Source organism: Pelecanus crispus, chromosome 5 (assembly GCF_030463565.1).
Source record: "Pelecanus crispus isolate bPelCri1 chromosome 5, bPelCri1.pri, whole genome shotgun sequence".
NCBI classification, from domain to species: Eukaryota; Metazoa; Chordata; class Aves; order Pelecaniformes; family Pelecanidae; genus Pelecanus; species Pelecanus crispus.
In genome coordinates this window covers 49,797,348-49,821,207 of record NC_134647.1, presented here as the reverse complement: position 1 = coordinate 49,821,207, position 23,860 = coordinate 49,797,348, and positions in this window count along the sequence as shown.

Below are 23,860 nucleotides of genomic sequence, written 5' to 3'. Positions count from 1 at the left end.
GTTATTCAGTCACAACAGACTACTATTTGCATGCTCTGAAGAAGACTTGGTAAACTTATGCTTTCCTCTTGGCACAACTTGCAGTGACAGCATTGCTTTTTGTGGGTTTTTTCCCTTTCAGAAGACATTTAGCAGAACTCTGCTCAGCTATGCCCAAAGTCAGTACGATCATTAAGAAGGAAAGGAATTGGAAACTGGTACATCTCTGACTGGTTGATCATTTACTCTTATTACAGTTTGAATTAACTAGGACAGCAACACCTGGATTACTTTTTTTGATTATTATATTGGATTTATATAATCCAATTTATAATGGATTACTTTTTTGATTATTTTTTTTCTAAAATGAAAATGGGATGATCTGTCCCCCCCCATCCCCTGCCCAACCAAATAAAGGTCTTTATTTCAAGTGCATAATGATGACTGTCAGCTCTACAAAATATTCTCTTATTCACTATTTTCCGCTGCCTCAGTCATAATTCAAGGGACCAGCTTTGTTCCATAAAAGTAAAATTGTTGTGAATGGATTATGCTTGGAGTTGAACTTTGAAGCATGAATTGCAGACTAGTTTTCATCCACAGAAAGGAGCTCACAGGGATCATTACTCACCTTGGGTAATTTCTTTATTCTTGTAATCTGAGCTAGGCACTGAAGACAGACGAGAGTTTATATAACTGTAAAACATTCATGATCAACCAGCCTGTTCAGCCACATTATCCTATGGGCCACCCCTTAGGATGGCCTTAAACATGTGGCATTGCCCATTTTCCATATGGTATCTCAGGGACCTGTATTCTCATTGTCTGGCTGCTACATGCAAAAGTTGGGAGCCTCAGAGGGATCTTTCTGTCTATGCACCCAGATACTCATAAGGCTTCTAACACTGCAGTATCTTGTTTCTGAATATTTGGTTTTATCCTCCTCTAGGTCCTATGTAGTAGGCAGTAAAATTGGAATTATTCCATCAAAACTCCTTGTTTTTTTCCTTACCTAGAAAACCAAAAGTTTCCTTGGCAGGGGTGGGGTGGAGGGGAGAAGAAAAACACAAGGGCAAGGGAAAGAAAAGAAAAACAGGTAGAAAATGAATTTGCTAAAAATAAAAAAAATGTGTTTTCTATTTTCTCTCTTATTTGGTAGGGGCCTAGAAACAAGCTGAAATGAAATCACGATTTTAATTGTTTAATCTGGAGATTAAAAAGCTATGTGAATGCAAAAATTTAATTTGAAAGAGAAATTCCAGGTAAATTTAGCAAATATGTGATGTCCATGCTGAGCAAATGAGAGTCAAGGCACCGGCTGCTGAAATTAGTTAGCTAATATGGGATTTTGAAAGTCTGTGTGTATATCCTGGGCCTAATGCAGACTGAAATTTTATTCCACTTATTTATTCCTGTAAGGAGTAAGTCAGGGAAAACTGAAAGTGGCTCAAAGGATGGTTTAACTGATTAGTGCTTTGATCTGATCTTGCAAAGTTGAATTTTGAAAGAATACTATTATAAGTATTGCAAGAAGTCAATATGGATGTATTTGTATGTACAAAATGCTCTGTAAATACTATGAATTTCCCTTTCTAATTTTAACCTCAGTTTTGACCATGGGTCATTATTTTAATAGAAAAAGTAAATGAGAACAGATAGATTAGCATTGAAAGAGGCAATCTGTAGTCCAAGTAAGCACGAAGTAACAAACTGAATTACTCTTAGGAAATTTTTCTTTTATGGATAACACCAGCTCATAACGTCTTGTTCAAAATTACATTTTTATCTTTTTGAGGGGAGGGAATCAGAGAGATTGTGACAGGAATGATGCTAATGTGTCACTTTGGGGTCTAGCAAGCTTCCACTGAATACTGGGATATAGATGCCATCGGATAAATTCTCATTTGCACATTAATGTTGCTAAATTGGTCTTATAGTAAAAGAGAATTTAGCCTCTTCTAGATATCATACCTATCTTTAAAGCTAGAGGAGTAAAATGTGACACACTTTTGTCCCTCGGGGCTGCAAAGCATTTCAGCTGAAGAACCCTGAATATTAAGTCAGATGATCCTAAAATGGAGTGTTTGGGAATTTTGCTTTCAAGGCTGTGTTATTAGTCAGGCCCCGGTTTGCATGAAGTACCCGAGGCTGCCCCCAAGGTGATATAAAGTTTTATTGCTTTCCCAGTGGATGGAATGGTGGAGAAATTCTCTGCAGGAATATATTTACTTGCAATTTGCTTGGTTAGTGTACTGTGACATGGAAATTTTTTTTTTTTTTTTTGGTGGAAATGAAAAGAGTATGCAGGCTCTTCCTGGTGTCTCTCACTCCAGGCAGTCTTTAACTTCACCACTGTTACTGACCTCTTCCTTTCAGTGGCTCAGTCCTCAGGAGTTCCCCAGGTGCAGTATGTTTGTGCAGGGGTCCCTGGGCACCCATGCTTGAACAGGTATATTATATCGAGGTGAGAGTTGGTCTGCCTCATGGGGCCCCACTGGCTGGCATAGCTGATTTCTATTTCTGAATGCCACTTCCAGTTTATTCCTGGCGGTAACATTTTTGTGACAAACTTAATGAGGTTTTTCTTACCTTTGGGAAATTTAAAAAAAATAGTAATAATTTATTCAGAGCTAGTCTAATATATTTTCAGGGATGACAGGAAGAGATTAGAGGGAAGGGAACACCTAATGTGTTATGAGCTGGTGGAGGAAACCAGACTGTGGTGGTCTGACTTCTCCAACAATGAGAAATTACCCAGAAACAACAAATCCAACCATCAGTTTGACTCCTGAGGAAATCAGCTCACAATTCTCAATGTATTTAAGAGCAAGCATAAGACCACAATAGGTGGGATCCAGTTTCCAGGAGAAGCTGCTAGAAGCTGGTAATCATGTTAAAACACATACAGAGCAGATACCAGTCCTTTTGGGTGGTTCCTTTATCACAGCTGGAAACTTTGCGGAAGGAGCTGGAGCAAAACCTGAAGCAAGCAATAACAAACAATTAGGAAGACAAATAAATGAACCTAAATATGATGTTCCTGCAAAATTTGCCCCAGAGAGGGTGAGCTGAGTTATTAAAATTTAATTCTTTAGATGTTTAAATAAAATTTCAAGTAACCATTAATTATAGTTCATTGGGAGGTTCAGAGAAGGGTCTGGAGTGGAAGTCTTAAATTGCCAAAAGATTGAAGGAAACTAAATATCAAGATCTGCTGGTAGTACAGTGATTTAGAGATGCTTGGTTTCATGTGTAAATAAGAGAAATGTAGTATTTCCTCTAGAGCTTGTGGCTTTCCTTCTAGTTCTTCACCAGAAGGTACCAGCAGGAAGGAAGCTTCCTGCTATGAGCTCTCAGTAATGTGAGAGTCCAATATGTTGTAGAGCAGTCTTGATGGTATACCGGTGAAATTGCTGTAGTTATTACTGTATTGTTAGTAAATGGTTACCAGAACAGTGTGTCTGCATGTGTCTGCATGTATCTGTACCTTCTAATGGATCACTATCTTTACAGAGTGCACCATTCAGTGACACTGGAACAAGGATGTATTGCAAGTAGCTTGTGCTGATAACTTATTAGCACACAAAAAATAGAAGGTAATAGCAGAGGGCCCAAAAAATGCAAGCACAAGATGCTACAGAGGCCTTAAGAATGTGGGGCACAGAACAGTAACTACTTGTAAACATGTGCCATGAGTGGTCATTACTGGTCCTTAAAGGATGCAACCATGGACTTTGAATAAAGGTATAACAAAGAGTGCAAAGAACAAGTATCCAGCATACAGTAACTCTACCATATACAGTAAAACTTGATATAACATGGAATTTATGCACCAAAGAGGAGAGCACAAGTAAGGAATCCATTAGGAAAGTCATAAAAATAATCCACACAGACTCAAGAGTGAAGAGGAAAAACTCCCATTATCATCAACATAATCTTTCTGGTGAGGAGTGTGGGGTACTGATGATGCTGTAATGACATTCAGTGAAGGGTTGGCATAACACCAGAGAAAGGGGTGGATGTGAGAAAGTTTTGGATGTATGGATTTTAATCATATCATCATTGCAAAAGAGCTGTTATAATTGGATGCTTTGGACTATAAATATTTGTATAATTGTAATTGACTAATAATAATTCTTGGATTAGACTGTCAAGTAAGTTTAGATGATCATTAGACGATCAGTAAATTCTTGGCCCTGCATATCAGGTGGGTTCCTTTGGCTCACATAGGTTGGGTAGGGTGTTAGTAGGGCCCTCTGCCCTTGAAGTCTGTTGTAAAATCTAGACACAACAGTATGTATGACGGATAAAGGGCTTTTCTGTGATCTTTCAAAACAAACAGAAAAAATGGTACAAATGATTTGTTAAAACTAGACCTGTCACTACTAATGTAATAGTTAAAAGAAGTTATTCTTGAAAATGTTAATATTTGTGACCCATTCCTTTAAAATAGGGAGGTTATTAGGCTAGCTAGGATGAAACACCTAAAAGAACCTAGTAAAGTCTGTTATCCAGGCCAGCTAACAGCTAAGGGAGCTACTTGACTGTAAAGAACAAAATTGGAAGACAAAAGAAAAAACAAGCTTTATGAAAGTTTGAGTAGTCAGGCAGAGGTAATGGGTGGTTATCTCTTGAGTATGTACTAAGAGTACTGAAAGGCTTAGAGGGAACAGATCCAATGCCTTCACATCTTCATTGATCCTATCTGTTAAAGCTATTTGATAGTAGGGGCTTTACAATTAAGCTACACATTAATATTCATGATAATGTTGAGGTCTATATACTGTTGAGCAAGTGGGGGAAAATGGAGTGTAGATAGTGGAAAATCTTTTTGCTGGACTGAATGAAATTCTTTTAGGTGGACTGAATTTCATTCCAGCTGATTGCTATTTCACCACTTTCAGCAAAGAAGCTGCAAGTCCAGCTGCAGAAATTTCCGTTAAATTGTAGCCAAGATGAAGCAAAAGGCTTGGAGGCAACTGGCTTTCAGTGGAGATGTGGTCCTCTGGGCAAAAGTTGTGATAACAACTGCATGTTTAGGTAGGCTTTCAGTAAAGGAACAGATAAGGATTGGTTGAATTATGTCTGAGAAAAGTTTCCTGGGAGGATTTTTACTGCTGGAGTCTTCATGAATCTGAAACTTCTGGATACTGGTTCTCAAAAGGGAGCTGTGGGGCAAAAAGTGAGCTCCTAGTTTTAGTAAATGTGTAAGAAAAGAAGAAAGTTACAAAGGAGGAGAAGGTGACCTCCCAAACATTGTATTGGATGTCTTCTAGCACAGTGACAGTCAAACAAGGTTGCAGTTCCAGCCAAATTAATTTGTTTTGAGAAAATAGGAAGTTGTTCTTCCTATTCAGAAAGACAGAGGTTGTATTGTATGGCCAAGCTTATTGTTGAGTTTTAGAGAAAACTGACTCTGACATAAAAGCTACCTCCAAAGTCAAAAAACCCAAAGTGTCCATTCAAGAAAAGAAAAAACTTTCAGATAATAAAAAAAAAAAAGATTAACCAAAATATCCAAACTGAAGTGTTTCACATTTGGCTTTCTAAAATTTTAGATTTTCCAATATCCATTTCTTAATCTGGTTACCTGATTAAAATGATAATTTTCAGATCATTTCTTACAAGAGTTGATGTTTTTCCATCTCATCTCATCAGAGATGATAGTTCAACAGGTAGCTGAGACAGGTGAACAGTGCCTCTCCCATTGCTAACTGTTGACTCTGAGAGAACGGAGAAATAAAATTCACCTTGTTTCCTTTCCCTGAGTTTCCAAGGTTTCAAACTATGCTATAAGACAACAATTAATAAACTTGGCATCCTCTTAGGAAGACAGTGAGTTTGCAGTCCAGTTGCTGCTCCCTGGGTAAAGCATTTTGCCAAAGAATGAGACCACCTCTATACAAAATACAGTTTCCCTTGCTTTGAGAGTATTTCCAGATGGGTTTGTCTGCACTAGCATATTGCTTATGTAAAATAATGTACTGGGACTTTGTAAATTAAGGGAACTACTCTTTCTAGTACCTGGATGCAGAATCTGGGTGCCTGCAGACTGACTTTAGCATCTTCTCCAAGCTCTCCCTTTCTGCAGCCCATCATCCTCTCCCCACCTGCTGTGGGGTTTGCATTATTTTTTGGTGTGTGGGTGGTTAATTTTCCTTTCTTGCCAGCAGAAATGGCAAAGCATCCTATTCAAATTTGGCAAAGTGGCAGTGAGATTTGACTAGGGCTGTTTAAATAGGTGTATGCATACATTTAAAAAAAAGCAGGAGGGGGGTAAAGGCATACCCTTATTTTCTCCTTAAATCTGTTTCCATTCCTAACGGTGAATGTGGAGCTGCAATGTCCCGCTGTGGAAGTTTCCCCCACATCCACTAGATGCTACTATTGCTCTGTAGAAGTGCATTATAGCAGCTATGCTAAATTCCAGACCAAACCTCTGTAACTGAGTGTGTGGAGCTCTTTCTGTGTCAAACCCTTCCCCATCACCAACAACCTCTCCCCCACCATAATTTACTTCTTCCATTGTTACTGTCACATCTAGAATTTACAAAATTGTCACTTAAGAGTAGAAAGTGACAATTTCCTTCCAAATCTTCTAGCTGGGGAGACCTCTCTTGCCCTTTTTCTAAGCACATTAAATGCATCCAATACATGGCAACACTTTAAAGAATAAACCAGCAAAAAGTAAGGCTATCCTTTTTAACTGTTCTGTGAATTTATGACTTCAATCCTGTAAAGAATTACTTTATTATTAGTACGGAGATTAAAGGAGTATGTTGTGAAGTTTGTTATTAATTTTAACTTTGGGTTCTCATGTTTTCAACTTTTTTTTTGTTGTTTATTTACATTAGAACTTAGAAAAAAATATTTTTAAAAGAATTGCAGCTCTTCTGTTGTGTTTGTTGTTCCTCTTTCCCCTCATTTAAGGATACAGCCAAATGAGGAGGGCTAGTGCAAGCCTATCTGCTTACTTCAGTCCTGTCACTTGTGGTCGTGGCTTCCACTGCACCAGCTTCAGTGCTTTACTCATGCTGTCAATGATCCATCAGAAAACCAACCCAGAAAAAAACCCCTGCAAATCTAGAAAAAAAGCTGCAAATCTTTCTGCTAAAGAAGCAAGCTTTGTGGTGGACAAACACTAGGAGGCGGGGGACAGGATCCCATCCTCCATCTCCTTGGTGGTTTTGTTCTCCACTGGCATTTAAGGAGCTCCAGTGGTTGGCTGAGGACAGTGGGAAGAAGCTCCTGGAGTGAGTTGGGAAGGAGTGAACCTATTGCTTTCCATACCATTGACTTTCTAGATGGGCTCAGCCCTAATTCATTGTAAAGCTCCTGAGTTTTATCTCACAGGCTTGACTTCTACCCCATTTCCTTCCATCTGTTTAAGAGACTTGTGGTAGAACATGCTAGTGGAGAAAGTTGTGAGTAGGCTTTCAATCTACTATCACAGTTGGGAGTTTAGAGAGGGTAAACCATCCACATATCCTGCTGAATGGCCCCCAAAACTGTTTCATGATGTCTGGAGGCTCAGGAAGGTGATGTTGGTTATCCTCAAATCACAAATCAATGGCTCTCTCTGCAACAAAAACATTAAAGAATAGCAGCAGCTTCTCAGGTTGTTCAGGGACTCAACGTGCAGAGAGATACTGGCCTTAGCATGGTTAAGCTGTTTAAAACCCAGATTGCATTCCTGTATCAGGGACTTGCTGGGTGGCCTCAGCCTTGTCTTGCCTCTCCAGTTTACTTTTTAGTCACTGCACCAGTCTATCCTTTGTTATCAGTGTGTGTAGTGACCAGGGAAAAAGGCCTGTAGGCTCAGCTGAGTGTGGCACAAATGTTAATTAATAATAGACAACTTACGTTGTGGAAGAGCTGGTTGTGCTCAGTTTTGAATGTTCTTTTCACACATCAGAAAATGTACGTACACCAAACCCTTCATCCAGCTCCTCAGAGGATGGTGGTTGTTTCAAAGCTGTTAAGAAACTTTGGACAAAAGTCACAAAATATCTTCCTCGTTATGTGTGGTGTAAAGCATGTGGTCACACATACATGTTTTCAGAGGAAATTTGCAAATTTCTCAAAGCAAATCCTGGTGGCTTTAGCTCCTGTTCCTAGTTACTTCTGCATGCACTATTTAAAAATGTTTATATATAATCTAATTAATCCAAAGTTTTTCATAATTTTTAACTGTCTGTAAAAACAGCTCAGTAAATTGGCTTGATCAAGCCAACCGTATCTCTTGCAGAAAATATTTAATGTCTGGTAGCTTTAGGAAAAAGTCACAGGCAGATGTGATTTGGCTGATTGACCCCTGGCTGCAGATGCTGTGATGGAGGTAAACAAGCAGAGCAGCCTGGGAGCACTTGTCTTGGTTTAGTTTCTGTCAGGAATTGGAACTGGATGGGAATTTCATTGGTACAGATTATGCCTTGACAGAAAGCTCTAGTCTAGTACAAATGGAACTGAAACTTCAGATTATGCCCACAGGCTTAAAAGAAGAGAATCCAAATCAGTAATGCAGCAGGTGTTGGCCATTTGTAATTCCTATTCCCTCATTCAGGTGATATCAAGCATCCTATCAATTCTGGGACTCGTGCAGCTTTGGCTCTGATGTATCAATGTCAGCAATACCTTTTATTTTCTCTAAAAGGTAATACCTCTGCATATAATTTAACTGGGGTTCAACCTGTATGTCAGTCAAGGCTTTACTAACTTTTCTTTGTCTCTCCTTTTATAACAACTCGCTTTCCACCTGAAATGAACATATTGGGCTTTACTGGCACCTCTGCTTAACATCATCCTTATTTAAAATCCTTGACTGCAAACTTTAGCAAGTCTTGGCTCTGTTATTTAGAAACCATGAAGTATCTTGATGGTCTTGGCTAGCTTGCTGTTTCCTCCTCATGAATTAAAGGGAAAATTTGAGAATAAATTCCCTTGAATTTGCACAGGAAGCGTGCATATTGTCAAGGTAAGGGAGAGTAAGCCAAAGCTTCCAGGAAATCATCACATTATTGACTTATGACTAAACCAGTTCAAGTAATTATGTAATCCTTTTTAAAAATTTTCTAGATCAAGGAGCTGTGTTGGTCTTATGTTTTTCCAGCACTGTACCATTGTAAAATATGTAGTGCTTTCCAAAGCAAGGGCAACATCAGTCTTGGTGCCTCACTGGAGTTTATTTTAGATGGTGATTGTAGTAGATTTGCAAACTTCAGGTTAGCTATGCCACATTTTTGGTATGGAAGAATGGAGTTTCTTACAACAAAGTTCACCCCATGGCAGAAAATATTTGCTTACAGATGACCTCAGTGATAATAATGGAAAGTTTCTGAACCCTGTGTTTTGTTTAGAAGTCCCCCTATGCTGACAATTCTTCCTAACTCTGGTATAAAATAACATGTTTCATTTAATAAATGAAGAGGCAAGTCTATGAGGAAATATTCTGACTGTTTAGTTTAACTTCTAATAAAAAGAGGGGATAGAACATATCTGTTTAAAAAAAAAAAAAAAGAGCTTTTTTGAAAATATTTAGATATAAAAGTTTCTGGGATCATTTGAAAGTGCCACCACCAGAATTGTTAAAATACATGAATCTAATCTTCTGCCTTAATTTGGTTGATGGCTCTTCTTGTATCTTTGGGCTTTCTCATAGATTTATTGGCTAAAATTGAAGAGTCCAATGCCACAGATAAATTCCTCATGCTGGTATTTATAGATCATGAATAGATCTTTTGACTTCTCTTTTGGTTAAACTGAGATGACTGAAGTCTTGGACGCTTTCCATGTGAAGTAAACTTCCAAAATCTATGATTTATTAGTAGACTTTTTAAACCATATGCATCAAGATAAGATGGGGTTTACTCTGTTAACTCTGCCATATATTTACAGATGTACAATTTTATGTTTCTCCATATTTAAGAGTGCTGCTTGCTTTACCTGGTCTCCTAAAGATTAATGTAAGTCTTTATCAGTGACCGCTCCTCTTTCATGTTTTCCCCTGCCCCATTCTTTGTTTCCCCTGCAAGTTTTAGTGATGGTATTATGGAAAGTTTTCCTTCCTCACATCACTAATAAAAACATGAAAGATAGCAATTAATCCTTGTGGGATCCTGCTGAAAACATTCTTGTTCAATTTTGTGTCCTTTCTGCTTTACAGTGGTATTTCAAGAGCTGCCAGGTAGCTGTGTAGCAGCTGCCGTGATGATTTTTTTTGTAGTACCAGTCACTTTATTAAACCACCCATGATACTTAGTCAAAAATTTCTAATAAGCGAAATGCACGGATACTTCAGTTACAGATATTTACATTTTCCAGCATTCCTTTGGACTGTATGGATATTGTAAGGTCAGTCGCAGAGCAGAGGAAGCTGAGGTTAAGCTGTCTGAAGTGCATGGGAAGTCTGTGCCTGGGAGAGAACAGAAACTCCTTCCTTTTGTTTTCAGTCTCATTTCCCAGTCAAAACCAAGATCGTCCTACTTAATAACTGAACCTGTGTTCAGTACAAAAGAGGCATGGGCATACTGCAGGGAGTCTAGACAAGGGATACAAAGATGATGCATAGGAGCATCTCTCCTATGAAAAAAGGCTGAGACAGCTGGGACTGTTCAGCCTGGAGAAGAGAAAGCTCAGAGGGGAACTCATCAGTGTATATAAACACCCTGAGGTGTTTAAGAAGGCATGAAGAAGATGGAGACAGGCTCTTTTCAGTGGCAAAGAGCACAAACTGAAATACAGGAGGTTCCCTCTGAACATCAGGAAACACTTTTTTACTGTGAGGTTGACCAAGCACTGGCACAGGTTGCCCTGAGAGGTTGTGGAGTCTCCATCCTTGGATGTATTCAAAAGCCATCTGGACACAGTCCTGGGCAACTGGCTCTAGGTGGGTCTGCTTGAGCCAGGGGGGTTAGACCAGATGACCTCCAGAGGTCCCTGCCAACCTCAACCATTCTGTGATTCTGTGTGTATTGAGTTGGCATGGCAAGGTTTTGGTAGCTCGGGGGCTACAGGGGTGGCTTCTGTGAGAAGCTGCTAGAAGCTCCCCCTATGTCCAATAGGGCCAATGGCAGCCGGCTGCAAGACAGACCCACCACTGGCAAAGGCCGAGACAATCAGCAATGGTAGTAGTGCCTCTGTGATAACATGTTTAAGAAGAGGAAAAAAAAACCCAACACCAAAATACCGGGACACAAACTGCAGCTGGAGTGAGGAGTGAGAATATGTGACAGGAACGACTGTACAGACACCAAGCCCATGGAGGTCCACAGTGGAGCAGATATCCACCTGCAGCCCATGGAGGACCCCACTCCGGAGCAGGTGGATGTGCCCAAAGGAGGCTGTGACCCCGTGGGAAGCCCACGCTGGAGCAGGCTCCTGGCAGGACCTGTGGACCCATGGAAAGAGAAGCTCATGCTGGAGCAGGTTTGCTGGCAGGACTCGTGACCCCATGGGGGACCCACACTGGAGCAGTCTGCTTCTGAAGGACTGCATCCTGTGGAAAGGACCCATGCTGGAGCAGTTTGTGAAGAACTGTAGCCCATGGGAAGGACACACATTGGAGAAGTTTGAGGAGGACTGTCTCCCATGGGAAGGGCCCCATGCTGGAGCAGGGGAAGACTGTGAGGAGTCCTCCCCTGAGGAGGAAGGAGCGGCAGAGATAATGCATGATGAACTGACCACAGCCCCCATTCCCCATCCTCCTGCACTGTTTGGGGGGAGGAGGTAGAGAAAATCGGGAGTGAAGTTGAGCCCGAGAAGAAGGGAGGGGTGGGGGGAAGGTGTTTTAAGATTTGGTTTTATTTCTCATTACCCTACACATGTTCTCACTCCTCTCTCCTGCTCAGTTTTGACTGGTAATAAATTAAACTGATTTTCCCCAAGTTGAGTCTGTTTTGCCCATGACGGTAATGATGATCTCCCTGTCCTTATCTCAACCCATGAGCTTTTTTGTTATATTTTCTCTCCCCTGTCCATTTGAGAAGGGGAGTGCTAAACTGGCTTTGGTGGGCACTTGGCATCCAGCCAGGGTCAAACCATCACGCTGTGATTCTGTGACTATCCCTGAAGTTTAGTGTATGCATTCTTTAATTCCCTACTTCTTCTGTTTAAGTATGTTCAGCTCTTATTTGTGCTCTAACGTACTCTCTGATAAGTAATTAGAGGAATGAAAGCTGATGACCCTGGGTTTGAGGCCACATGTTCCTCTCACCTGGCTGACACACACAAGCCGTCTTTAGAAAATAAACAGCCTCCCATCCTACAAAACCTACAGAGCAGCAACACTTCCTACAGTATTGAGGCACAATGAGATTTTAGTTTGCACTGATTTTTTTGATGCGAAGGCTCAAAGATTCAAGACAACTTCCTGGCTTGCTGACATCTACGAAATGTGCGCTGTTGACTTTAAGGCCAGGTTTCAGCCTTTTCACAAGGATTTACTGGAGGGCTTGTGTGTATTTGCTTAACAGTTGCCTAAGAGGTTTTCATCTACACTGTTTCATTAGCTGAAATCAGTACAATTAAATTGGTTCTGGGTTATGCTGTGTGGTTGTAGCTGTGAGGTCCTTCCTGTTCAGACCCAAATCTGCATCTTGTCGAGGTATAATACTCTTATACTTACATGAAATGTGTTCATGAAATCTGGTTCTCCACAGCAAAAGCTCCATCTTGCAAAATAATGTGACCTCCAGCCAATTTGTATGAGGAACCACCTCCACCATGACCATACAATAGCCAGGCTACTCATGTGTGCAAGGCTAAATATACGTATATGGTGCAGGTTTGGAGTCTGGCTCCCAGCAGAAACTTCAGGTAAAATCAAATGCTTTGCAAACAGTTTTGCTTGTGTGCTTGTTTTGCATTGCCTCATATACAGTTACTTTGAAAGAGGTAGGCAACTATAGCTTTTTAATCATCCTAGAGATGATCCTTTTACCCTTGAACCCCCCAAAAATGAAGTTAGGTTTATTGAGTCCACCATGGCCTCATATTGCATTTTCAGCTTAGAAAAATTCTCTGATATCAAAATTAGAGCCAGAGAGAAATTTAGTTTTCTGTGTATATTTATTTTTGCATAATTGTAATGAAGAATTGAACACATTTTTTACATGGTATAGTAGCCATCCTGTCATAGACAAAAGGTCCCAAAAGCCAGCTGACAAAGATGAGGGTTGGTTAAATTGCTATTGTGTCCAAATAATGGTTGGTTTGCCCAAATGCTCCCATCTGTCACCTATGCATGGATACATTCCTGTGAGATGGGGGGAATTTCTTCCCAGTGCCTTCCTTCTTTGGGCAGTTATTGCTACTTGGAATGTGGGATTTTTATGGCAGATATGGGAAAGAACCATCAAAAACAACATGAAAACCAAACTATGGAGGGTGGAGACAGGTTTTCCCAGGAGTGGAGAAGCACATGCAGTGGGGATCAGCGCAATGAAGGATAAATCATAGTGAATATAAAAATTAAAATGAAGGCAAAATATCGCTTGAGGTTTTCCAGAAAAGTGAAACAAGAAAATGTCCTGAAACCAATAAAGGAGACTGTAAAGTCGGTAGTATGTCTGTGTAGACATGGAATTCACTCTGTGAGTCTTATTCAGTGAGTCTCTGCTATTTATTGTTCAGAGGAGACTATGCAAATGGTTGGCATTAGCATTTTAACATGGCTGTGTTGAAATACTTGAAAAGAATGCACTGAAGCCTATGAATGCAAAACAGAGTTTTTCTCATCATTCACCCCTATCCCGTTGTACCTCCTATTTGCAAATTATTTTGCACAAATATGGACAGGAAAGAATGTCTAATATTGGAAGTTGTCAAGATGGAGCTGCTTTTCCCAAGCTGTGCTACCAAAGGTATTTGTTTACCAGAAGGATGTTTATCCTTAAATGCTTGATATGCAGTAGAAAGATGAATCAAATGTCTCAGTGGATTTCCTAGGGGACAGATCCTTACCTCATAGACATGAAAAAAGTCCTACAAGGGATGATCTGAATTGGCGATCTTGCCAATACTCTTGTCTGAGAATATCAAATCTTCCCCTGCAGACAAAAATATCTTCCTATCACTATAAATTATTTATACAAATTTTGGTAGTCCATACAAATTCCAATCCTATAGAGAAATGGAGAATGGAGAAATGTCGTGGTTTAGCCCCAGCCAGCAACTCAGTACCACGCAGCCGCTCGCTCACTCCCCCTACCCCGATGGGATGGGGGAGAGAATCGGAGGAGTAAGAGTGAGAAACACTCCTGGGTTGAGATAAGAACAGTTTAATAATTGAAATAAAGTAAAATAGTAATGCTAATAGTAACAGTATAATAATGATAATAATAATAATGATACACGAAGCAAGTGATGCACAATGCAATTGCTCACCACCCGCCGACCGATACCCAGACAGTTCCCGAGCAGCGATCGCTGCTCCCCGGCCACCCCCCCCCAGTTTATATACTGAGCATGACGTCATATGGTATGGAATAGCCCTTTGGTCAGTTTGGATCAACTATTCTGGCTGTGCCCCCTCCCAGTTTCTTGTGCTCCTGGCAGAGCATGGGAAGCTGAAAAAGTCCTTGACTAGCATAAGCAGTACTCAGCAACAACTAAAAACATCAGCATGTTATCAACATTCTTCTCCTACTAAATCCAAAACACAGCACTATGCCTGCTGCTAGGAAGAAAATTAACTCTATCCCAGCCGAAACCAGGACAAATGGTCTAGTACAAACAATTCAGAATAATTCCTCACCTCTTGCGTCAGTTTAATGGAAAGCCTACCTTAGGCACAGAAGTTGCACTTGGTTTGAGAAAACACGAAAATGCCCGCCTTGTTTTAACTGCACTACATAGATACTGCAGTATGCATGTAGAGGTGCTAGTTTAAAAAAAAACAAACAAAACAACTTTTACAATCTATTCTAGTTTTTGGAAGGAGAATAGATAATATATTGGCAGGTATACAGCATAGGTGTATGTATATAGTTTTAACACATGTAGAGTTGTAATCTAACTGCTGTATAGGTCTTATATCATGCCTTTGAACATATTGTAAGGCAGATGCAGGAACTGCGCAGAGAGTGGACCACTAAAGGAACGGAGCTACATAGCTCTTAGCTGTGGTCTTGCAAATCAGGATGAAATTGCTTTCCACAGTCTGAAAAAATTGTTTGTATAAATCCATTGCTTTGTGTTGATTAACTCAAAACACAAATTGTTGAGCTGGCCTTTATTTGCATAACCAGTAAGCATTTTTCTTGAAAGACCAAGACTTTAGAAATGGTACCTGGTACTCAACATATTGCTGTCATAAGACAAGAATGTGCTTTTAAAACACAAAGTAGGGCCCTTCTGAAAAATCCCTAAATATCTCAGATGATGAAATAATTTCTGAGACAAGGGGTGGGATTGGCAAGCAGACACTGAGAAGACGCTGTTCAAAGTGGTTGCCCTGTCATGGTTTCAGATAGGACTCAAGAAAGGACAGAACAGCTGACGTACATCTCTTTGAGTTTAAGTATGTTGATGAGTAGTTTAGATAAATGAGGATAAAACTCCTTTAATCTGCCAGAATGTTATTTGATTTCTTGATGTTTTAAGAAGAATTCCTTCTCTTTTGGTCTGACTGTTAAAACTAATTTGCCTAACTAACACAGAAAAGGAAAACTGTTACCATGCATCCATGGTGCTCAGTGTGACTTGGTGATCTGACAAACAAATGTGGTCCAAAGAAAACAACCTTTCAGCGCATGGTTAGATTTATTTTGCTGGTGCTAAAGTCTGTAGATCTGCAAGATAAAAAAAGGGCACAGAAATCAACCTTCTTGACTCCAGCGTGGCTTTTATCTCACCCTAAGTATGAGGGTCTTAACAGCCCCATTTTCCTTTGTATTACAAGTTCTTTTCTATGGTTAATCTCCTTCAAATTTCTTAGCAGTTGATTAATGTTCTTTTTTCATGACACAGAGGAAAATCAATATAAAAACATGATAGATCAAATTCAGTTTTATTTTTGGAAAAGCCTTAAAAAAAAACAATAAATGAGGCCATAGGTTGAGTCTGAACACCATCCTGTCCTTGCCATGCTTTATTTTTAGAAACTCCTGTTCTGGGCTTTGCCATTCATACCTCAGATCTGATCTAATTGTTGAAGAGAAAGAACTGCTCTGGCTGTCTCTCAGAGGGATAATCTCTTATGCTGAGAAAATCTTTAGACTTAATTAAGACAGTTTTATCATTCCTGTGGACTTCCAGAGTGGCACAAAAAGACCCTATTAATGCTCAGAAACTCTTACTATTCTAATCCAGTGATATCAAGCAGAGGTTTATTTCAATGAAGGTAACAACCCTCTCCAAGTGGGACTTGTTTTGCATAGAGCTGTGGATTATTGTTTTGTCTCCTCTAGAGATATAATTCCAAAACTTACCACACAAATAATTATTTTTACACCTCAACAGTGGTACTAAATTCAAGACCCCAATTAAGCTGTCATTTGGAAAGTATAAATATCCTCTGAGTTTACCTCTTGTAAGGTTATTTTATTTTTATAACTGTTTAACAAGAAATGTAAAGATACGCATCTGATCAAAGAAAGCCCCCTGATGTTTTATGCAATGTGTCTTCCTTTGACTAGAACAAAAAATAGATCTGAGACTACTTTAATCTGTTGAAAGCAGAACTGTACTTACAGTATGCATCAGATCTCAATTGTTTGAAGTGACTTGGATTTTCTCATCTGGCTTGACATTGTTTTACTTCATTGTTTGCATATTTAAGATAAAAGAAAATCATTATTATTTTAAAGTTAACACAAAGAAGTAGTCATGATCAACACCAAAGATTTCCAATTCCTTGTCTGTAGGTTTTCTGGATGCTTTTTTTGAGTGGCTTTGTGTATACTTTTATGTACAGTTATATTATGTTAAATGTTAAATTATTAGTATAATACATTGTGGTACTAAAGAGCCAGAGGACAATCCTGTATAAACCTACAGAACTCTTTCAGGTCTTCACTTTGGTTTGCAAATTTGGACTTGGATCCATGCAGAAAGATGCTCTATGAAGATTATTAGTGTTTTCTGCTCTTGACTGCAGTTTATACACCAATCAGGCAAGAAGCTTTCAGTAAAAAGGAGAAAGTATGGACTTTAGAAGCTTATTTTTGGCTTGAGATTGCTCATCAATGCTTGTCCAGTAATCAGTGTCTATTTTACTCCTTCTTAAGAAGAGGAATTTGGAGGCCTTTGCATTGCAGCTTACCATATGGACCATCCAATCACTGGTGCACAGTTGTGAGATTTTCTTTCTGTTTTGAATGTTTTTACAAATTCCTAGGAGTCCTGCTTTCTGAAAGATGGATTTAACACGTAGGCAGTTTATTCTGAGTCATTGGTTTAATACCTGTCCTATCTCTATGGCTTCTACCTCTCCCAGGGATCTAAAGCCAAATCTGCCACTTCTGTTTCCTTTCAATCTCTTCTGACTAGTTCTCCTGGTGTAACATGTCACACAAGAAGCTCCTGTGCAGCTTCCCTGGTGACCTTGGGTGTTTGGCCCCATGCTACAGTCTAAATAAGTGAAACATTAGCTTCCACCTTGATACCCAGCAGCTCAAATGCAATTCCCATCCTGGATTGTGTCAGATTACTAGCAAAGGGGTTTGCTGGGGGGAGGATAATGGAAATGGCATGGAGGTTGCACTACTGAGGGTTGCAGGAGGATGTAAGGGGAGTCTGAGACTGGTCTGGCTAGGTTTTCCTGGGACTTGGCTACATCACTGTTAACGTCATCCTGCTGTGGATCCTAGAGGAACTGTTGTGTGTTGCCTGTAAGACAGAGATGCAGTATTTCCTGCTTTTCAGGTTACATGTTTCTTATGGTTTTGGGTCATGATAAGAACTAGGTACACTGCTCATAATGTTGGGAAGGTTAGCTACTGTTTCTTGAGGTGGTCTCTTTCCTCCTCCTGCATTTTCTCCATCAGTCTTTCATTTGAACTAGTCATTTCATCCTGAAGAAAGATTTCTTGACAAATCCTTCCTTGAAATTTGTACCCTTCATTGAAAAGCTCTGATCTCAAAAAATCTGCAGTGAAGGAAGACATTTTGCCAAAAACCTCCCGATTTGCTTTGCTCTGTATTTGCTCCTTGATCTATGTCTTAGCAGCCTTTAATCACAGGCTGTTTGCCCTACAAAACAGTCTGCAGGGTCTATGTCTGCCTGACATGGGGACACTGCCTCCTGTTTCATGACAGTGGTTTCCTTTGTAGATAATGACTTGTTCATATCCAGTCTTTGAGTCATCCCAATCTGGTTGTTGCTGACATCAAAGGGAAAGAACTATTTTTGGTTCTGTTGTGCCAGCTGGAGTCCACCATCTTGGCCAGTCTGTTAAATATTATTCCTCCTCTACGACTGCCTGTGTGAGGACTTTCTGACCTGTCTCAATCAAAATCTGCTGTAACTTAAGCTATTTAAGTAGTTTCGTTCCAGATCTTTCCTAAATTCTGTGGGTTGGAGAGGGAGAACAGAGAAGTATTGGGGAATGAAAGTCTCTTTAGCTGCACAATTATAATAAAAAAAGAACATATGAAGAGCAGTCAAGTTTCCTTCCCTACACCTTGTCTAGGGAAGGAACCCCTGGCTGATCCAGTGAGCTTTACCATTTCTGTTTTGATCTACTTTAGCTATTATTACATTGGGTTTTTAACAAGGGAATTCTTCCCAATCAGGAAGTAATTATAATCACAGACCGAAACATTTAATGGAACAACAATCACATTTTTATTTATTTTTTATTGCAAGCATGTTTCTCTCCTGAGTTTTGAAAGATGTTGCTACATCTTCTTCAATCACAGAAAGGAATGAGCCATGACATTTCTTTTTAATGAAAATGCTGATCTACTGTTTATCTTCATAGAGCTAAATGAAAACTTTCAAAGGCTGACTTGGTTGAATACATTTATGGTTTAGCCTGTGAAATGTAGTGCTTGTGAGAAGTTCGACATCTTTTTTTATGTTTAGGGTGATTTTTAAAAGCAGGGGAGAGCTCAGCCTGCTTAGTATTTCATCTCTTCCTGGGTCTTCAGTGACTTGTGATAGATGGTTTTATATGGTGAGAAAACCCGAGTGTTGGGCAGTGAAGCATGTCTGTTAGGGATGTTTAAAATTATCCTTTCCTGCCAAAAGGGAAGCAGTGTTCAGGTTTATAGAAGGGAATGGATCATCCAAGATGACAGCTCCTGTGTGATTTGTTTTTTTGTTTTTTTTTTTTTTTTCCTTTTTTTAAGGTCTTCTAGTAGAGTTCCTGGGGGGTTTGTTTGTTTGTTTTTTGTTTGTTTGGGTTTTGTTTGTTTGTTTGTTGTTTTTTTTATGGAGGACAATATAACAGAGAGACAAAACCTCTTTTTCCCAGCTGTCCCGCAATGCACAAGAAAAATTTGGTTACTCTCTCCCTCTTCTTCAGAAAGATCATGTCCCTGACGGCTCCCTCCCCTATCCTTCTCCCCTGCTGATGCTTCTTGGAAGGGTGGGGGGGATCAGAAGGAAGGAAGGGTCCATCCTCTGTCCACATGTCCCTCTCAGCTGAACCAACCCTGGACCCTTTGGGAACTGGGACACCCTAAGACATGCTCTTTGCTTCGTGTCTCCCTATGCTGTACCTCACTGTGTGCAAGGAGGCAATGGCAATGCCATCTTCTCAGCTCCTCTAACGGTAACACCAAATCTCTCAAACAAGCCAGTTTCCTTAAGACGCTCATAGTTGGTTTAAAAAAGAATATTTAAGTGTTTGGCAGTAGCTAACATTCTGCTGCTTGCAATAATGTAGTTGAATACATTAGTGCAACAGCATTTGCTCAGGGACTAATGTGAAGAGTGCTATTTAATACCTAATGTTAGTTGGCTTAGTTGTTCACAGAGAGTGGGTTTTCAATAAACAAAACATTTACCATGATAACGATACAGCAGACACACATTGTGCCAAAGGACTGTTAAAAATAATTTGTGGTTGGCATGAGAAAATTGTCATTTGTAAGTTGCATAACAATACTGCTTTTAACGGTAGGTACCCAAAGTACTTGAGATTGGATTCTGTTCAAATAAGTGCTTTCATAGCCATTTATCAAATATTAACTGGGAAGGTGAAAAAAAAATGGTATGTTTTGTCTCTTTCTGGCTTAAATTTCAACGCTTCCACACTTAAAAAAAATTAAGGATGAACTATATATTTAGAAGCCTTACAGAAGTTTTAAAAAATAACCAGTAAAGTCAGTGCAACAGGGAGAAAAGTCCCTCCTGCAAGTTCACAGTCCCTTGCTTCCCCTTATTTCAGCATATTTCCAGTTAGAAATTTTTTTTTTTGTTGTAGATAAAATTCTTTCTGAATCAAATTAAATTAATTGCAACAACTTAGGGTACTACTTTTAAAGGAACATGCAGGTTTTAATATCTCTTTTTATTTGTCCAAAATATCTCCTTGAACTTAAACTTTCTCATGCAAATAGTAATGTCATGAGACTTCCTAGACTTTCAAAATTCAAAGAAAAAATTATTTTTCTACTTTTTCAGTTCTAGCAGTATTAACTTGCTTTAGGTGATTTCAGTTTGGACCTCTGTGTTGTCCACATAATTATAACTGTCTCCTTTATTTTTGTTCTTTCCTCTTCTCTTTTCCTATATTAAATTTTGCTGTAGTAGTGTCCTGGTTTTGGATAGAGTTAATTTTCTTCCTAGTAGCTGGTGTAATGCTGTGTTTTGGATTTAGGATGAGACTAATGTTGATAACACACTGATGTTTTAGTTGTTCTTAAGTGGTGCTTACAGTAAATCAAGGACTTTTCAGCTTCCCATGCTCTGCCAGGTGCACAAGAAACTGGAAGGGGTGACAGCCAGGGTAGTTGATCCAAACTGGCCAAAGGGCTATTCCATACCATATGACATCATGCTCAGTGTATAAGCTACAGGGAGCTGGCCAGGGGGCAGCGATCGCTGCTTGGGAACTGTCTGGGTATCAGTTAGCGGGTGGTGAGCAATTGCATTGTGCATCACCTGCTTTGTATATTATTATTACTATTATTATTATTATTATATTGTTGTTATTATTATCACTATTTTTACTTTATTTTATTTCAATTATTAAACTCTTCTTATCTCAATCTAGGAGTTTTTCTCACTCTTACTCCTCTGATTCTCTCCCCCATCCCACCGGGGCAGGGGGAGTGAGCAAGCGGCTGCATGGTGCTTAGTGACAGTTCTTTTTGGCACCTAATGTGAGGCACAAACAGTTTGAGATAATAACAGATTAACCAGAGTGTGTTAAAGAATCTGTTAACAGTCGCCAGTCACGATATTAGTTCATCTGATCTGCACCATGCTCCTGTTTTTTCTGCGCATGTTAAAGACTGGTGTTGGATTTTTTTGCAGTCTGCTATGCTCTGCAGTGATTAGTGATGTTTTGCCTGGGAGATTTGTTATTAGAACACTGACCTTGAGCATTTTTTGGTATTTGGGTTTTGTACTGAAGCCATTACTGTGCTTCAGGTACCAACTCACGGGGAGAATTTGCAATTATACCTCTTCCTCTGAGAGGTTTTTTGTGGAGGAAATACAGAATGGCACCTTTGCTACCTTCTTCTGTGATGTTTCCTCCTTCATTACAATAACTTTTCAGTATCTTGAACATCCCTGAGCAGTTAAGATACTTCTGTTGATACTTCTTGGGAATATTGTTTTGGTTTTGACAAAGGTTAGTAATCAATTTAAGAATATCATCCAGAGATCTACCCCAAGGCTGGATAGATATGAGTGGCAGGCTATGTGGGATCGTATGCGCAAGTACCTAGAGCAGTGGGCACCTCCAGTGTTTTGGAACTTCACCCCTGAACAAGTGCAGAATCCTGAAGAACTAGTAGAGTATTTGGAAAAATTATGTTGTCACCCTGGCAACTCCAGAGAGACACAAATCATTGCAACATGCTGTGGGCTGGCCCATGCCTATCAAGCCCCATTCAACACTATTCAGTATCCGCAAAAGAAAGAGAAGGTGTCTGGATCTGATGACAAAACAACAGGCACTGTGGCTACTCCAACCCCTGCTACAGGCACTGTGGCTACTCCAAACCCCACCACAGGCACTGTGGCCACTCCAACCACAGCCACAGGCACTGTGGCCACTCCAACCACAGCCACAGGTACTGCAGCCACTCCAGCCCCAGTGACAGGCACCGTAGCTAAACCAGAGAACCAACCTGTGCCAGTATCAGTTGCCCCTATACCTATACCCTATATATGACCGAAGTGCAGGACCCGGCACTTGGCCTTGTTGAACCTCATACAGTTGGCCTCAGCCCATTGATCCAGCCTGTCCAGGTCCCTCTGCAGGGCCATCCTACCCTCAAGCAGACCGACACTCCCACCCAGTTTGGTGTCATCTGCAAACTTACTGATGTTCACTTGATCCCCTCCTCCAGATCATTGATAAAGATATTAAACAAGGCTGGCCCCAAAACTGAGCCCTGGGGAACACCACTTGTAACCGGTTGCCAACTGGATTTAACTCCGTTCACCACAACTCTCTGGACTCGGCCATCCAGACAGTTTTTATCCAGCGAAGAGTACACCCATCCAAGCCATGAGCCACCAGCTTCCCTAGGAGAATGCTGTGGGAGACAGTGTCAAAGGCTTTACTAAAATCCAGGTAGATGACATCTACAGCTTTTCCCTCATCCACTAGGTGGGTCACCAGGTCATAGAAGGAAATCAGGTTGGTCAAACAGGACCTGCCCTTCATGAACCCATGCTGGCTGGTCCTGATTCCCTGGCTGACCTGCACATGCCTGTTAAGCGCACTCAAGATGAACCGCTCCATAATGTTCCTGGATACTGAGGTCAGGCTGACAGGCCTGTAGTTCCCTGGATCCTCCTTCTGGCCTTTCTTGTAGATAGGAGTCACATTGGCAAGCCTCCAGTCATCTGGGACCTCCCCTGTTAACCAGGACTGCTGATAAATGATGGAAAGTGGCTTGGTAAGCTCCTCCACCAGCCCCTTCAGTACTCTTGGGGGGATCTCGTCCGGCCCCATAGACTTGTGAGCATCCAGGTGGCGTAGCAGGTTATTAACTGCTTCCTCCTGGATTATGGGGGCTTTGTTCTGCTCCCCGTCCCTGCCTTCCAGCTCAGGGAGCTGAATACCCTGGGGATAACTGGTCTGACTATTAAAGACAGAGGCAACGAAGGCATTAAGTACCTCAGCCTTTTCCTCATCTTTGGTGACAATGTTCTCCTCCCATCCAGCAAAGGATCGAGATTCTCCTTGGCTCTCTTTCTGTTGTTAATGTATTTATGGAAACATTTTTATTGTCTCTTACAACAGTGGCCAGATTGAGTTCTAGCTGGTCTTTTGCCTTTCTAATTTCCTCCCTGCATCACCTAACAAGATCCCTGTACTCTTCCTGAGTTGCCTGACCTTTTTTCCAAAGGTGGTAGACTCTCCTTTTTTCCCCTGAGTCCCAGCAAAAGCTCCCTGTTCAGCCAGGCCGGTTGTCTTACCCACCAGTTTGTCTTACGGTAAATGGGGACAGTCTGCTCCTGTGCCCTTCAGGACTTCCTTCTTGAAGAACGCCCATCCTTCCTGGACCCCTTTGCCCTTTAGGACTGCCTCCCAAGGGGCTTTCCCAACCAGCATCCTGAAGAGGCCAAAGTCTGCCCTCCGGAAGTCCATGGTAACTGTTTTGCTGCCCCTCCTCCTTACGTCACCAAGAATTTAAAACTCTATAATATCATGGTCACTAAGTCCAAGACAGTCACCTATCATGACATCTCCCATGAGTCCTCTGTTTGTCATAGAATCATAGAATCATTTAGGTTGGAAAAGACCTTTAA